This window comes from Neoarius graeffei, chromosome 9 (assembly GCF_027579695.1).
Source record: "Neoarius graeffei isolate fNeoGra1 chromosome 9, fNeoGra1.pri, whole genome shotgun sequence".
NCBI classification, from domain to species: domain Eukaryota; kingdom Metazoa; phylum Chordata; class Actinopteri; order Siluriformes; family Ariidae; genus Neoarius; species Neoarius graeffei.
Genome location: NC_083577.1, coordinates 4514112 through 4527451, shown reverse-complemented (window position 1 = coordinate 4527451; position 13340 = coordinate 4514112). Strand labels below are relative to the sequence as shown.

The 13340-nt window shown below is 42.4% G+C and overlaps 1 protein-coding gene across 2 annotated transcripts in view; it reads right to left on the bottom strand.

The window, feature by feature from the left end:
• Positions 1-13340, bottom strand: part of ube2e3 (ubiquitin-conjugating enzyme E2E 3 (UBC4/5 homolog, yeast)) — a 177157-nt gene that overhangs the window by 95158 nt on the left and 68659 nt on the right. The gene's annotated exons all lie outside the window — the stretch shown is intronic.

The window sequence follows — 13340 nt, the reverse complement described above, 5'->3', positions numbered from 1 at the left end:
AATCAGGACTTGAAACAGATGCAGGACACTTTTGCAGCGGAGCTTCACATGTGGTTGAAATGAGAGTCCATCAAAAAGTGTCCTCTCCGGAAAACCACAAGGATCACCACCACTTCAGTTGTTATTACAGTCACCACTGTGTACAAACATCACTGCACAGGATGTGAAACTTTGTACTTCACATACGTCACATCCATTTCAACAGTTTTACCCTTTGTATCCCTGACTCACTCACTTCTTACACCACAGGTGTGTCAGACGATACACGGCTTGACTGTAGCATCCTTCTCCAATACTTTCGATCCAGAGCATCCTCAACAGTGAAGCCCCACTCCCTTCAGTCCTGTGCGACTAGCTCTTTCCAGGTCTTGCAGAGCCTGCCCTTCTTTATCACACCTTCCACCTGGTGGGCCGTGATTCTTGCAGTCATGGTGGAACTGTGCCGTACATGGCCAAACCACCGCAAACGCCTATACCTGAGGTCAGCATGCAGATCCAGGAGACCAAACCTCAGATGAAAACTGCTGGAGTTGACCCCATCCTCAGGCTTTACACGACACATCCATCGCAGCATAGCTCTTTCATTCTGCTCTAGACACCGAACATCCTGTCTCCTCAGAGGCCAGCACTCGCTTGTGGACAACAAAGCACTCCTCATGCAGCAACTGTAAATGCAACCTTGGACATTGGGTGGCACGGTAGCATAGTGGTTAGCACACAGCAAGAAGGTTCTGGGCTCAAGCCCAGTGACTGACGGAGGTCTTTCTGTGTGGAGTTTGCATGTTCTCCCCGTGTCTATGTGGGTTTCCTCCATAGTTCAAAGACATGCTATTAGGTTAACATGGGGCAGCCATGGCCTGAGGTTGGGCACCTAACCCCCAACTGCTCCCCAGATGCTGTAGCATAGCTGCCCACTGCTCTGGGTATGTGTGTGTGCTCACTGCTTCAGATGGGTTATATTTCACTGTGTCCTTAAGTCTGTGCTTGAGTGTACGTGTGATAAATAAAGGCTTCTTGGCTTTCTTGGATATGATATGCTCAGCTCCTGCATGACAAGAGGGGTAGTAGCTCTGTGAACTCCCCCCATGCTGTCCTTGTTCTTGTGATGGTAGCTAGCTCGCATCCTCCACTGGGGTACAAGGCATCACCAAGGTAACAAAAGGATTCAACTGCATCTACCACATGCTCTCCAACAAGCACTCTAAAGGTTGGTTCTAAAGGTTGCCGGGGTGGTTGTGAGGTTTTGCCCTGCTTGCCTTTAAAATGCCCGAATGGCTCAGTGCAAAATATAGCCTCTGACAACCAAGCCCAACTCCTGGCCTTCATGTAGCAGAACTGTTTCATACCAACAGGAGAAAGGGCGAAAGGCACGTCACTGGCACATTAAAAAACCAGTTGTTGCTGTTGCTCTCCTTGGTTTTGATTCCATCCACCGTCTCCTTGTGTGCATTTTCCTTTCATCTTTTGGTTTGCTTGTTTTGGCCCCCTGGTGAGTTGCAACCTTTAGAACCCAGCTCCCTAGATACTGTGAGCTCAAGGTTGGCATTAGGAAGAGCGTCCAGCTGTAAAACCTTGCCTCATTAAAGTCATGGTAGTAGTCTGGAGAAGTGTATATGAAAGGTGGTCAATTTCAGAAACATGCTATACGCCGTCTTCTCACCACAGTATCTCACGCCCAGTATCTGACCTGTCGCGCTGATATTCTGCGCAGTTCATTCCCATCTCAAAAGGTCATTTTTGGCAGCAGAGAAACACAAAAATCTGAGGTTTGAGTTTTGGATTACTGTTGACCTGTAAAGTATTCCCTGATCGTCAAACAGCCCTTACAGAACTGTAAAAAGTCCTAAACACCCACATTTTTAGTACAAACTTTGCTATCAAATTTTTTTTTTAACAATTTCTCCATTATCGAGTCAGTACAAAAACGTTTTAGCGTTCCAAACATTTTTTTTCCAGCACAAAATTAAATGTTTCATGAAAAAAAGTTTGTATCTGAGCAGCATATTCCATAAGAGAGCACTTTTCAGATGAAAAAAGAAAGCATAATGAAGGCTGCTGGGTTTTGGTGTAAAATGAAGAAGCGAGTGCGACAGTCAAAGTGTCCAGAAGAACTGGGGCTGGTTCTGTAAGATGCTCAGGAAAACCTACAGATCATTTCCACATAAAACTGCACTCACTAGCCCAGTAGCAGAGCAGTAGCCTAACAATAAGCAATACTGGACAATGTGCAATACCGCTCCTGCTAGCCCCCCTCCCCCCTTCCCCATATCTTATTCTTTTCATATCTGTATATGTAAATACTTAATTTAATTTATCTAGAAGTTTTTTCTCTATTTTCTATTCTCTGTTTATCTGTAATGATGCTGCTGGAATCTTAATTTCCCTGAGGGAACCCTCCCAAAGGGATCAATAAAGTTTTATCTAATCTAATCTAATCTAATCTAATCTAATCTAATCTAATCTAATCACTGGACCTGAGACGGATTTTTTTTTAAAGCAAAGGGAGTTTCATCTCACACCAAATATTGTCGGTTTCATTTATTCCTGTTGACTGTAATCGTCTTTACAGTGAGAAATATTTAATTTCATTATTTTTAGGCACTTTTTCTTTACAACATTTCTTTGCATGGAAACTTTTACGCACTCCTGTACACGACAGTTACAAATCATCATTAAGGCTGAAATAAAATAATCATGAAAAATAAAAAAATAAAAATCTACTCACGAAGCTCAACGTGTGTATGATGTAGGCATATCTGGAGCTACTCCGGTAACCCGAGCTTACATTTAAAAAATTATTTCATTAAAAAAATAAATAAATAAAATTAAAAATTAAAAGGACAGTTTAATTTGTCGGTTTATTTCCATGGAATCTGTGTAATATATACACAGAGAGGAAAACCACTCAGCAAAGACCGAGCTACAGAGGAGACTGTAAGGCCAGTAAGTCAATACCAGTGCTTCAGTCTGTATTTACACACACACACACACACACGATATGATATACAAACACAGGCTCAGCTCAGACACTCACTCACGCACACTCTGTAGACAGTGCAAGCACTAACCTTGTCTGTATGATGTGTCTAGCAGACTCAAAAACAACAAACCGATAGGATAAGTCACCACCATCATCATCAACACCACCATCTTCATCATCACCACCACCATCATCACCACCTTCATCATCACCACCACCATCATCATCACAACCGTCATCATCACCACCACCAGACGATCCCACAGAGCCGTCACTTGTAGACTCGAGTCTGCAATTTTATTTGCTTTCCTTTTCACAACAATCAACTGCTATCAAAGTTATACATTTATGTCTATTCAACAATTATCCACCTCAGGCTCAGTGAATATCGGTGAAAAATAACCTTCGTAATAAACTTCGTCTCGGTTATTATTGATGATATTCACTGAGCCTGAGGCAGATAATTGTTTTAGTGTAAATACACAGGTGATTATTTCTATGCAAAAAAAAAAAAAAATCACATTTAAAAAAATAATTTATTTTAAACTTCAAAATGAAGTGTAATAACTTTGCGGTGCAGACTTGTGTCACTTCTCTACACCGAGTCACATAAAATATTTTGTTTTGAAACCAATAAAATAAATCCAAACTCCACTTTACCTTTGAATAGTTTGAGACCAAACTTCTGCGGAGCATCTTTAGTGCTTTTAGGAACAGCATTTTCTTTCATCATCTGTAATTCTTCCACACTTACAGCGACGAAGCGATTGGAGCCGTTTTGCCGAGTCGCTCGAGGCGATTATCGAGAAATAGTCCGAATGTCTCGACTAAACAATTTCCTCTAATCGCCTCCGTATTTATACTAAACACTGATAGCGGAGCTCCACACTTAAGAGAATATGGAAACGCACACACCCTCCCCTGTCAAACTTCTGAGCCAAACAGACAAACTGATTGATTATTTCAGAGTGAAACATTGAAAGAGAGAGAGAGAGAGAGAGAGACGGGGAGGGGGGAGAAAGAAAGGAGGGATGAGGAGGGAGGGAGAGAGAGAGAGAAGGGACAGGGAGGGAGAGAGAGAGAGGGAGGGGGGGAGAGAGAGAGAGAGAGGGGGGGGGGGAGAGAGGAGGGATGGGGAGGGAGGGAGGGAGAGAGAGAGAGAAAGGAGGGGGAGGGGGACAGAGAGAGTGGAGGGACGGGAAGGGAGGGAGGGAGGGAGAGAGAGAGAGAGAGAGATAGAGAGAGAGGAGGGACGGGGAGGGAGGGAGGGAGGGAGGGAGAGAGGAGGGGGAGGGGGGACAGAGAGAGAGGAGGGACGGGAAGGGAGGGAGGGAGGGAGGGAGAGAGAGAGGAGGGACGGGGAGGGAGAGAGAGATGAGGGACAGAGAGAGAGAGAGAGAGAGAGAGAGAGAGAGAGGAGGGATGGGGAGGGAGAGAGAGAGAGAGAGAGAAGCACCAAGTGGAGGAGGAAAGAGTGTAGGAGTGAGACAGAAGTAAAAAGAGACAGAACTAGAGATTGAGAGGAGGAGAGAGACAGACAATGACAGAGAGAGAGACGCAGAGACAGACAGCCACACAGACAGGCGGGGGGGAGAGAGAGAGAGAGAGACAGACACAGAGAGGAGGAGGAGGAGGAGAGAGAGACAGACTGATGCACAGATACAGGAGGAGGAGAGAGACAGAAGGCAAGAGAGCGAGAGGGCGGCATGGTGGTGTAGTGGTTATCACTGTCGCCTCACAGCAAGAAGGTCTGGGTTCGAGCCCCGTGGCCGGCGAGGGCCTTTCTGTGCGGAGTTTGCATGTTCTCCCCGTGTCCGCGTGGGTTTCCTCCGGGTGCTCCGGTTTCCCCCACAGTCCAAAGACATGCAGGTTAGGTTAAGATGGGGCGGCCTTGGGCTGAAGTGCTCTTGAGCGAGGTACTGAACCCCTGACTGCTCCCCAGGCGCTCTGGTGTGGCTGCCCACTGCTCGGAGTGTGTGTGTGTGTGTGTGTGTGTGTGTGTGTGTGTGTGTGTGTGTGTGTTCACTGCTTCAGATGGGTTAAATGCAGAGGATGAATCTCACTGTGCTTGAAGTGTGCATATGACGAATAATAAAGGTTTTGTTTTTTTTTAAGAGAGAGAAGCAGAAAGAGGGAAAGGAAGAAAGAGAAAGAAGGAAAAACAACAGTGTTAGAGAGAGAGAGGGGTAAAAAGAGAGGGGGAGAGAGAGACAAATGTGAAGAGAAAGGAAGAGAGAACTTGTGAATTGCAATTGACAGGAAATACGAACCTGTGAAACACACACTCACTTGTAATTTTATCCGAGTGCGTTTCTGTTGGCGTGTGTATTTCTGTAGCTGAACAGTGCTACACCTACACCCAGCTCGAACCCTGACACCCTCCCAAAATCATCCTGATCCAGTCTTTCAGTAAAACTTACATCATCCTTTTCTGGCAAAACACAGTTTTCAGAAAAGAAAAGGAGAAGCTAAATATACCAACAAGGTGAAACATGTCACATACTCCTATTATTAGATAGACACACACACACACACACGAATATCAGCTTTGTTATGATGTAAGCTTGAAAATAAACAGAAAAACACTTAACTAAGGAATAAAGGTGCTCAGGGTGGGCTGTTATTGGAAAATAATCAACGATGGTGTCATGTGACGCGGCCTGATACCCGTCACCTTCAGTCAGAACGGTGTATTCATGAGCGGCTCGCACTGACGCATGCTGTGCTGGTGCGTCAAAATACACTCCATCATCTGCTAAAAAAGCTCACCAGAGTTTAAATTCGGGTGGAAAAGTGGGCGGGGCATGTTGGATGAGGTGTGGTTTTAATTTACATACTCGCACATCGATGCAGGGATGGAAAAAAATACGATGCCAAAGCATCGACTCAAGTCACATTCGAGCAAACGGCAAATACTGCAAACTTCCAGAGACGGAACAATGCTTTCAGGCCAAACAGTGAGGTGATGTCAAAGGCACGTATTCTGAAAAAAAAGTCACTTTTTCAGTGCTTATGCACAAACACTTGGGTATGTGGAGCCTACCAACCTACAAACTCTGTAATAAGACACACAGTCAGTTTGTTCTGTGCTCCTATTTCAGAAAGCCAGCCGTCGGGGGCGTCGTGGCTCAGGTGGATAAGGCGCCATGCCATAAATCCGGGGACCCGGGTTCGATTCCGACCCGAGGTCATTTCCTGATCTCTCCCACTCATTTCCTGTCCTGTCTCTACACTGTCCTATCCAATAAAGGTGAAAAAAGCCCCAAAAAAATCTTTAAAAAAAAAAAAAAAAAAGAAAGCCATTCATTCAGATTCAGCTCCTCTTTCAATGTCACTCAGAGTTACGCCGCCCCTCATCTGCGTATCTCCACTCACGGCTTGAGAGAGCCACCTTTGCGAAAGTGTGCCATTTTTCCTTGGAACTGCAAGCATTATGTCGACGCGAGCTAATCAGAGGAACGTCTCTGTTATCAGTTGCACAGAGCAGCACACATCCATACATCGACCCCCGGCTTTACAGGACAGAACAGCTCCGTGGATGGAGTTTATTTTTGATGGAAAAGTCCCAGCTACAGTCAGTAAAAACCTGCATGTGTGCGCAAAACACTTTATCTGAGTGCTTCATCAGCCTCAGCCAGGACAGGACAGGACAGGACACGACCGGCAACGAAATCATTCCTGAAAGAGGGATCAATACCAACTGACCGTGGCAAAACGGCAGACAAGGGAAACGCAAGTATTTAAAAAATAATAATGCTACGGATTTCTTCCCAAACTAATGCTAACAACTGAGGTAAAAGATGTTAATCTTCTAGAAAGTTTCTAAAAAAAACAAAACAAAAATAACTGCATCTCAGAATTATATATATATTTTCTCTCCATTCTCTCCAGTGTCACTGGATATGAACAATCGTGCGCTGTGATTGGCTACTCTAGGATATCAGCTCATATACTGCGAGTAGAGAAAAACAAAATGGTGGCACGTGTTGCTGAACCAACCGAGGATGAAATAAAAACTCTACTTGAAAACAAAACCCCCCAAAAAAAAGCTATGGAATATGGAATGAAAGTATTTGATGGTAAGAACACATCTTTTTTCCAAGAATTATCATCATTATTATTATTATTATCGCATTTTTCACAAACTGCTCCTGTCATTTCACCGGTTTATTTACATTCTTCATCTTTAAGCATTAAAATTTGTTGAATTTTTTTAGACTGGTTCAAAAGCTCAAAAAAGTTTAAAGTCTAAATCTATCCTATCCCTCGACGCGACAACAAGACGGCACTTTCTGCAAAAAAACAACACTAAAGTCAATTTGTGCCGCCATCAATAGGTTTTGGAGAAGTCCGACTAAGCGGAAATGATTTTGTCGGACGTTTTGTATAAAGTTTTTATTTATCGAATTTGCAAGAAATAAAAATAAAAATGCTCCGTTTCTCAAAATGCAGTGAATGTGGATAGAATAAAACAGTTATTCCACTCAGTCTCGTCGTACATGGATTACAGATCAGTCCTCGCAAAAAATCTCCCAGTCTTACCTGCCCAATGGGCGAGCAGCACCCAAAACATACTCGCCCGAAAAACCGTTCCACTCGCCCAGAGCTTTATTCTATTCTGGAGGACAGAACGCAGTTGATTTTTTTTTTTAATAGGTGAAGCAGCATAATTATCATAAATCCACAAAACCATAACCCCAGTATATTCAGATACATTCAAAAAGAAAGAAGTTCTAGGAGCAGAGGAATTAATAATTTAGGGTATATTAAGCTGTAGAGTTTTGAATGAGTATAATAATAATAATAATGCTGGAGCTTTGTTTCTGTTATCAAAGGTAGGGGTCAACCGATAATCGGCCTGGCCGATGTATCGGGCCAATATTCTGCATTTTTAGGGTTATCGGTATCGGCCATAATTTCCACCGATATGCCGATAACATGCCTTTTTGCAGCCATTTCGTTCCTAACGCGACTGCCACTGCACGTCCTTTCCTGCACTCGCCTCTCTGAGTTCAAGAACACGGTCCCACCCACCACAACATCTGATTTGTTTGGCACAAGGGATACAACCAATCGAAACGTGTAGCTAAACGCTGTGAACTGTTTCAAGGCGGCCGTACGGGCACTCGGGCAGAAGCAGATCCCGCTTCAAGGTAAGGACACGCTGCTTTTGCCGCAATAAGTCACAAACACACAAGTTGCAAAAGCACAACATCATTATATGTTTACATTCTTCATCTACTACTCGTTAAAATTGTCCATTTGCATCTGTGCAGCCAGGCAAACTTAGCTTACGGAAGGAAGCACTTGAATTAGCCTACAACCAACTAGTCTCGCTGAAACTACATGTAATGCTTCCTTCACTACAATATAATCCTCCTAAATTGGGAATATTAGGCTTGGGCATTAAAAGCATTAGAATGTAGATGGTTACTTGTTGTTACATAATAGGGAGTGGTAGCCGACTTTGTTTGATTTTACTTTTTAAAAAATGCTGCAGGCAGCTCCCTACACTTGATTTCTTATTTAAAAACTACTTGAAGTTGGTAAGTCTTACTTAGTTCTTAGTGTAAAAGAATCCAGAGTGTATTTTCATTTATTTTCCACTGAAAATGGTGAGCTGTAATAGAGTAGAGAGTGATTTATTTTTTTTATTGGTGAATATTTATTTTATTATTATTTTATTTCTCATTTTATTCTAACTAATGTTTGACTTTATTGTACAAATGCTGCTGGCATCTCCCTGCACAACATTTCATGTTCAATTTTACAATTAAACATACATTTCATGGATATGAAGGTCTGTGTCAGTGTGTGCTATGTTTAATTTCATGTGAATTATAATATTTACATTTATCGGTTGCACATATCGGTTATCGGCATCCCGATTCCATAATAATCGGTATCGGTATCGACCCTGAAAAAAAACATATCGGTCGATCCCTAATCAAAGGAACCCAGTCCTGTGCAAAATGCCAGCGTGTAGAAATGAGCCTACAGTTCGAGAGAGAGTTCTACACAAACACACTGAACTTTACAGCAGCTGCACGCATGTGAAATGGAAATAAATCGACTCAGGCAGGAAAAACTATTTTGGAAAAACTGTTACTGTCCATTACACACGGATCAACCTGTGTGACTCAGTGGTGCCTTTTGAATCAAGAATAAATGAAGAGGGAACTGAACATTAACAGTTTATTGAAATTATTATTTATTACAAAGGTGATTATAGTGACTGCATGACTGCAGCTACAACTGGAATGTGCTGATTCTGTTAATGTTCGTAATTATCGTTCCATCCACTATTAGATAAAATTAAAATAAAATCTTACAATATTGTTTGAAAGTCTAGAGCAAGATATTTTGTTATTTTACAAATAAAACACTTCAGATATTGTTTTAACAATAATAAGCATCACTGTATAAACGACAGAGTGCAGATAGCTGTGTAACTACATGTCCTTGGGGTTGATGAGACATGGACGAGTGGGAATAAGATCCAGCCCACAGTTCAAGTCCGAGCCCTTTGAGAGTAAATGCTTTGGCTTTCACAACATTCTGTTCCCAAAAGCTGATGTCGGGAAAAAAAAAAAAAAAGTCTTTACACAAAGAAGGGTTTCTTGCTTCTGCAGTTTTTTTAAACTGTTCTTCTGTGGGAAAAGTATATACCAGGGAAAAGTATATTTTTCTTCTTGTAATATAAAATATTGAAAAGGGGTGTAATATGTCTCCTTTAAAACCCAAATCATCAGGCAGTGTTAGATCAGTACTTTTCACACGGAAACTTCCTTCCATCAGTTACAAACGTTTACGTTTTACTTTCTGACACTTGAATATATTTAATAGCAGCAAACTTTTCTCTGTTCACTGGACTAAATCTCTCGGCTGGATCCTCCCACTTTTAATTAAATAAGTTTCTGACACATTATCCCAACTTTCACACAAGTCTAATTTATTCCCCGGTTAAACGTTGAGCTCATGATCTGTTTACATTGCAAAATGTTTTTTTTTTAAACACTATGTGAAGCAATTCATTTTAAAAGATGAAAAAGATTGCATTCATCATGCTATGCCTGGCACGGTGCTGTAGTGGTTAGCGCTGTTGCCTCACAGCAAGAAGGTTCCAGGTTCGAGCCCAGCGGCTGGCGAGGGCCTTTCTGTGTGGAGTTTACATGTTCTCCCTGTGTCCGCGTGGGTTTCCTCCGGGTGCTCCGGTTTCCCCCACAGTCCAAAGACATGCAGTTAGGTTAACGTCGGGCGGCCTTGGGCTGAGGTGCCCTTGAGCGAGGTACCGAACCCCTGACTGCTCCCCGGGCGCTCTGGTGTGGCTGCCCACTGCTCGGAGTGTGTGTGTGTGTGTGTGTGTGTGTGTGTGTGTGTGTGTGTGTGTTCACTGCTTCAGATGGGTTAAATGCAGAGGATGAATTTCACTGTGCTTGAAGTGTGCACGTGACAAATAAAATAAAAGGTTTCTTATTCTAAATTTTATTCTTTAAATGATATTCATCTTTTCATTAAAACAAATGTATGAATATGATGGGCTATATTCAAAAACAGACGATCAACACTATCATCCATGATGCATTCAAAAAAAGTTATTAAAATGAAAAGCAGAGCAAGTGAAGACAGTGTGGATATGGATATGGATATATATATATATATATATATATGGGACATTCCACCAAATGGGTGCCATTTGCTTGTTGTACCACTCCCAAATTAAACTTAATTTGTTACATCTTTTCCACACTTATTATAACAACACACATATTTAACTATTCAAAAGGCTCAGGCTACGTTATTTTTTTTTTTTTTTTTACAAGATTTGGAAGTCAAAGATGGCTGCATTTTTTTCAGTCCTGTTACCAAAACTCAAGTGACATCTGAAAGTAACAGGACTGAGTTTTTACCCTAGGATTAGCTAATACATGGAATTAAGCCACATGGCGTCATCGCTAATAGCATGACCACACTTAGCACATTCTAGCGATTTACCAAAAACCTCTATTTTTAAAATAAACAAATATCATCTAAGAAATAATTTAAGTAACAGGACAGTATGTTGACATTGACCTTATCAGTCAAAGTTAAAAAATCATCAAATATACAGAAAAGTAAATGAGAGAACTAACTTTTGGTCTTCCCATGGCCTTCAGAAGACACAACTGATGTAACTTCCTATTGAGCATGTGATTTATGGAATGTTCCAAATTTGTCAGATGGGGTAACGTTTGGGTAACAGGACTGAGTGAAAACCCAGGGACACGACTAAAATGTGTATTTTAACTAAGATATTGTGAATTTCTTATGAAAAAAATATATTTAAACCATGGATAGGATATGGAGTCACACAACAGTGCAAAAGAAATACTGTTTCTGAAGGATTTTAATCATAATATTTCATAGTTAAGTATAAAGTTAGAGTGCGGGGACAGGTAACACATGCTATTTTTCAGTGTTTTAGGTAGTTTTTATTAATCCTTACAATTATATATCTTAAATTTGAAATCAGATCAATGTGCAGGACATTCTGCGTAATAAGGAAATGTATTTTAAAGTACATTTTTATGTGCATTTATACATATAATTTTCTAGGGACAGAAATGGCACCGATTCGGCGGAATGGCTCATATATATGTGTGTGTGTGTATGTATGTGTTTTTTTTATTTATTTTGGTGGGTATGAAAAAAAAGTGACAAGTGAAGCGAAGTCAAGATAAAGAGCTGAAGGATAAAAGCAAACCAGTGGCTAATCCTGAGATTTGAACTTACAACCTTCTAGTAAGTTGCACACAACCTTAAAGGTCCCATGGCATGGTGGTTTGTTGATGCTTTAAACGGGCTCGTGGAGGTTTCCGGATGTTATATCCGCAGCCTTTCTCGAAATGAACCCTCGGCACGTAGATATAGCCTCCTGAGAGAAAGCCCCATTTCAGCGCTTTTCCCAGTGCGTCGTTTTGCTAATGAGAAGCAGGAGGCGGGGAAGGGTAGAGGGTGGGGGCGGGCCATGGGGGGAGGGGCTTGACCAAGCTGCGCACACGCATACTCGCTGCTATCAGCGCCTGTAGCCACGCTGCTAAGACAAAACCCCGTTCTCCCTCGGACTCCTTTCGTAAACTCAACGTGACACAGAGAACAGAGAGCGAGAGTGTTCGGAGTGGTAGTTTACGAACGTATAATACCCTAGGCTTGAACACGCACTCCATAACCAAAGAGGATAGAAGCAGCAACTACAGCAACATAGCGCTTATCCAACAGAAGACATGCATTGCGGAGCAATAGTCAAACATAAGCTCATAAGTTACAGTCAATTTCCAGACTAAACTCAGTTTAACAGAGCATGCTGCATGCTCTTTAGTTTTGTAGCGCAGAGTACCTGGCTAACTGCAGGAAGCGGTTAGCTGCACAGCTAATGTAGCCATTGCTAGGCTAACGTGGCACCGATTTTAAAACACGGCAAAACGACTTAACAGTTATACACTTGCTTGTTCGGTGTTTGTGGCTGATGCGGCAGGGATGCTTGGTACGGACCCAGGCTTCAGTGACAGTTGATGTGCAAAACCTGCCCTGTACTGTCCCAAGTTGTGGAAACATTCCTCAGGAAAATGCTTCCGACAAACATACACCGTCTTAGGTAGACTCGACGGCGTATTATTGGAGTAAATAAAATTAAGCCACTGCGTCTTCAGGGGCTCTCCCGTCGGCAGTAAAAACAGACTCCTTTCTGTGTTGTCACATCCATGTACAGCGCAACTTCCATGTTTCGCTCGCTTAGGTGACGCCATGTTGTTGTGTCCTCCCTCTATGGTCTCCTCACTACAACTGGGCGGGGCAATCCATACAGTGGGTGGGAATCCAGAGGGGGGGCGTGGGGATCATCTCCCTTGCTGACGTAGTAAAGGGAAGAGCTTATCAACGCGCCGTTTTGACGCGCCATTCTCAAATGTTGGGCATAGTTTGGTTTACACATTATGAAATTTCTAGCCACTGGGGTGACTTAAGAAGGTCAGAGGAACTCATTTTAACATTAAAAAACCTCAGAAAGTGAAAATTTCATGCCATGGGACCTTTAAACGTGACGTATTATACCCCTTTTCCACAAGCTGACACAGTTCCCTGAGGTCTTAATGAAATGTCTGTGACATGCTTTGCTCATAATCCCACAAGGATAAAGCCCCACAGCTCCCCTCCCCCCCGTCTGAACAGCGCTGTTCAAAATGGCTGATCTGGGCAACGGCCTGTTCCTTTAAATAATTAGCCACTGCTGATCCCACCCCCTCTTCCTTCAGCCAATCAGGTACCACTTTCTTCATCAATATTTATTTGCAAAGGTACTTCTCAAGCCATGAATGGAGATACT